Genomic DNA, 5,000 nt, shown 5'->3' on the forward strand with positions numbered 1-5,000 from the left:
GCACATGCTGAGCCTTGGTGCGGGCGGTTGCCTCGAGCACCATCGGCAGACCCTGGGCCCTGGTGCGGCCGGTTGCCCCGATAACCATCGGCACACGCTGGGCCCTGGAGCGGCCGGTTGCCTCGATCACCATCGGCAAAAGCTGGGCCCTGGTGCGGGCGCTTGCCTCGACCACCATCGGCACACGCTGGGCACTGGTGCGGGCGCTTGCCTCGACCACCATCGGCACACGCTGGGCCCTGGTGCGGGCGGTTGCCTCGATCACCATCGGCACAAGCTGGGCCCTGGTGCGGGCGGTTGCCCCCAGCACCATCGGCACACGTTGGGCCCTGGTGCGGGCGCTTGCCTCGACCACCATCGGCACACGCTGGGCCCTGGTGCGGGCGCTTGCCTCGACCACCATCGGCACACGCTGGGCCCTGGTGCGACAGGTTGCCTCGACCACCATCGGCACACGCTGGGCCCTGGTGCGGGCGCTTGCCTCGACCGCCATCGGCACACGCTGGGCCCTGGTGCGGGCGCTTGCCTCGACCCCCATCGGCACACGCTGGGCCCTGGTGCGGCAGGTTGCCTCGAGCACCATCGGCACACGCTGGGCCCTGGTGCGGTCGGTTGCCTCGAGCACCATCGGCAAACGCTGGGCCCTGGTGCGGGCGCTTGCCTCGACCACCATCGGCACACGCTGGGCCCTGGTGCGGCAGGTTGCCTCGAGCACCATCAGCACACGCTGGGCCCTGGTGCGGTCGGTTGCCTCGATCACCATCGGCACACACTGGGCCCTGGTGCGGGCGGTTGCCTCGACCACCATCGGCACACGCTGGGCCCTGGTGCGGCAGCTTGCCTCGAGCACCATCGGCACACGCTGGGCCCTGGTGCGGCAGGTTGCCTCGACCACCATCGGTAGCCTCGACCACCATCGGCACACGCTGGGCCCTGGTGCGGGCGCTTGCCTCGACCACCATCGGCACACGCTCCGCCCTGGTGCGGTCGGTTGCCTCGAGCACCATCGGCACACGCTGGGCCCTGGTGCGGGCGCTTGCCTCGACCACCATCGGCACACGCTGGGCCCTGGTGCGGCAGGTTGCCTCGAGCACCATCGGCACACGCTGGGCCCTGGTGCGGCAGGTTGCCTCGACCACCATCGGCACACGCTGGGCCCTGGTGCGGGCGCTTGCCTCGAGCACCATCGGCACACGCTCGGCCCTGGTGCGGTCGGTTGCCTCGAGCACCATCGGCACACGCTGGGCCCTGGTGCGGCAGGTTGCCTCGACCACCATCGGCGCCTCGACCACCATCGGCACACGCTGGGCCCTGGTGCGGGCGCTTGCCTCGACCACCATCGGCACACGCTCGGCCCTGGTGCGGTCGGTTGCTTCGAGCACCATCGGCACACGCTGGGCCCTGGTGCGGCAGGTTGCCTCGACCACCATCGGCACACGCTGGGCCCTGGTGCGGGCGGTTGCCTCGACCACCATCGGCACACGCTGGGCCCTGGTGCGGGCGGTTGCCTCGACCACCATCGGCACACGCTGGGCCCTGGTGCGGGCGCTTGCCTCGAGCACCATCGGCACACGCTGGGCCCTGGTGCGGCAGGTTGCCTCGAGCACCATCGGCACACGCTGGGCCCTGGTGCGGCAGGTTGCCTCGAGCGCCATCGGCACACGCTGGGCCCTGGTGCGGCAGGTTGCCTCGAGCGCCATCGGCACACGCTGGGCCCTGGTGCGGGAGCTTGCCTCGAGCGCCATCGGCACACGCTGGGCCCTGGTGCGGCAAGTTGCCTCGAGCACCATCGGCACACGCTGGGCCCTGGTGCGGTCGGTTGCCTCGAGCACCATCGGCACACGCTGGGCCCTGGTGCGGCAGGTTGCCTCGAGCACCATCGGCACACGCTGGGCCCTGGTGCGGCAGGTTGCCTCGAGCACCATCGGCACACGCTGGGCCCTGGTGCGGGAGCTTGCCTCGAGCGCCATCGGCACACGCTGGGCCCTGGTGCGGCAAGTTGCCTCGAGCACCATCGGCACACGCTGGGCCCTGGTGCGGTCGGTTGCCTCGAGCACCATCGGCACACGCTGGGCGCTGGTGCGGGCGCTTGCCTCGACCACCATCGGCACACGCTGGGCCCTGGTGCGGCAGGTTGCCTCGATCACCATCGGCACACGCTGGGCCCTGGTGCGACAGGTTGCCTCGAGCACCATCGGCACACTATCGGCCCTGGTGCGGGCGGTTGCCTCGACCACCATCGGCACACGCTGGGCCCTGGTGCGGGCGCTTGCCTCGAGCACCATCGGCACACGCTGGGCCCTGGTGCGGGCGGTTGCCTCGAGCACCATCGGCACACGCTGGGCCCTGGTGGGTTTAGGCACATCTTCAAATTTCTGCCGTGCCAATGCCATTTTTATGGCTTGTAAATTCATACAATGGTCCCCTAAGCCTTCACGTGAAGTTTCGTTGGAAGATGACTCGTTTTCTATTTTTCACGATTTTTGAAACTTTTTGCGGTTCGGGATTTTTTAAAATTTTTTTATAAGGATTTTTGGCCCCAAATTTTGTAGGCATGATCCTTCTATTTTTGTTGGCATGCACAAAAAAATTCAGCTAAAAACTCGAAGTGGAGAAGATTTTGTGACCGTTTGAAAAAAGTGTCCCCATTTCAGACACTTTAACGGCTACTGGTAGCAAACCTGTAAAATCTCAAATGCTCTTTAAGGGGGTGTGAATTCTCAGAGGTTTGATGAGGGATAGGGGGCCAACACAAGGCCAAGTACCAGCACCCATCGCACATCATGTGCGCACACCCCCCCGGCCCCCCTCCCAATCGCCGGAACCCCAATGCCGCCGGTCAGGTTCTCCGGCGGTACTCCGGCGATGCTCCGGCGATGCTCCGGCGATGCTGTCCCGAGTGAAAAAAATGCGGCACCAGCACATGCTGGAGCCAAGCATGGGCACCGTGGCTCAAAATCGAACTTCGGCCAAGGCCTCGACCATCAATGGCACATGATGACGCATGGTGATGGCACATGCATCGACCATCATCGGCATAGGCTGCCCTTCGGTACGGGCACTTGCCTCGACCGCCATCGGCACAAGCTGGGCCCTGGTGTGGGTTGTTGCCTCGATCACAATCGACACATGCTGAGCCTTGGTGCGGGCGGTTGCCTCGAGCACCATCGGCAGACCCTGGGCCCTGGTGCGGCCGGTTGCCCCGATAACCATCGGCACACGCTGGGCCCTGGGGCGGGCGCTTGCCCCCAGCACCATCGGCACACGCTGGGCCCTGGTGCGGGCGGTTCCCTCGACCACCATCGGCACACGTTGGGCCCTGGTCCGGGCGGTTGCCCCCAGCACCATCGGCACACGCTGGGCCCTGGTGCGGGCGCTTGCCCCCAGCACCATCGGCACACGCTGGGCCCTGGTGCGGGCGGTTGCCCCCAGCACCATCGGCACACGCAGGGCCCTGGTGCGGGCGGTTGCCCCGAACACCATCGGCACAAGCCGGCCCTTGGTGCGGGCTCCTGGCTCGACCACCATCGGCACACACTGGGCCCTGGTGCAGGCGGTTGCCTCGAACACCATCGGCACACGCCGGCCCTTGGTGCGGCCGGTTGCCTCGACCACCATCGGCACACGCTCGGCCTTGGTGAGGGCGCTTGCCTCGACCACCATCGGCACACGCTGGGCCTTGGTGCGGGCGCTTGCCTCGACCACCATCGGCACACGCTGGGCCCTGGTGCGGGCGGTTGCCTCGACCACCATCGGCACACGCTCGGGGTGGTGAGGGCGCTTGCCTCGACCACCATCGGCACACGCTGGGCCCTGGGGCGGGCGCTTGCCCCCAGCACCATCGGCACACGCTGGGCCCTGGTGCGGGCGGTTCCCTCAGCCACCATCGGCACACGTTGGGCCCTGGTCCGGGCGGTTGCCCCCAGCACCATCGGCACACGCTGGGCCCTGGTGCGGGCGCTTGCCCCCAGCACCATCGGCACACGCTGGGCCCTGGTGCGGGGGGTTGCCCCCAGCACCATCGGCACACGCAGGGCCCTGGTGCTGGCGGTTGCCCCGAACACCATCGGCACAAGCCGGCCCTTGGTGCGGGCTCCTGGCTCGACCACCATCGGCACACGCTGGGCCCTGGTGCGGGCGGTTGCCTCGAACACCATCGGCACACGCCGGCCCTTGGTACGGCCGGTTGCCTCGACCACCATCGGCACACGCTCGGCCTTGGTGAGGGCGCTTGCCTCGACCACCATCGGCACACGCTGGGCCCTGGTGCGGGCGCTTGCCTCGACCACCATCGGCACACGCTGGGCCCTGGTGCGGGCGCTTGCCTCGACCACCATCGGCACACGCTGGGCCCTGGTGCGGGCGCTTGCCTCGACCACCATCGGCACACGCTCGGCCTTGGTGCGGGCGCTTGCCTCGACCACCATCGGCACACGCCGGGCCCTGGTGTGGGCGGTTGCCTCGACCACCATCGGCACACGCCGGGCCCTGGTGCTGGCGGTTGCCTCGACCACCATCGGCACACGTTGGGCCCTGCTGCGGGCGGTTGCCTCGAACACCATCGGCACAAGCCGGCCTTTGGTGCGGGCGGTTGCCTCGAGCACCATCGGCACACGCTGGGCCCTGGTGCGGGCGGTTGCCTCGACCACCATCGGCACACGCTGGGCCCTGGTGCGGACGGTTGCCTCGAGCACCATGGGCACACGTTGGCCCTTGGTGCGGGCTCTTGCCTCGACCACCATCAGCAGAAGATGGCCCCTACGTCGAACACCATCGATACATGCCGGGCCTTGGTGTGGGCACATGCCTCGAGCTGGTGCGGGCGGTTGCCTCGACCACCATCGGCTCGCGTTGGCCCTTGTTGCGGGCACATGCCTCGACCACCATCGGCACCTGCGCACCCTCGGTGTGGGATTTGCTTGTTTGGAAAAAGTGTCCCCGTTTCAGACATTTTAACGTCTACTGGTAGCATATCTGTAAAATCTCTAATGCTCTTTAGG

Source organism: Durio zibethinus, unplaced genomic scaffold, assembly GCF_047325235.1.
Source record: "Durio zibethinus cultivar Kanyao isolate XHJ-2024 unplaced genomic scaffold, ASM4732523v1 HiC_scaffold_390, whole genome shotgun sequence".
Taxonomy (NCBI): domain Eukaryota; kingdom Viridiplantae; phylum Streptophyta; class Magnoliopsida; order Malvales; family Malvaceae; genus Durio; species Durio zibethinus.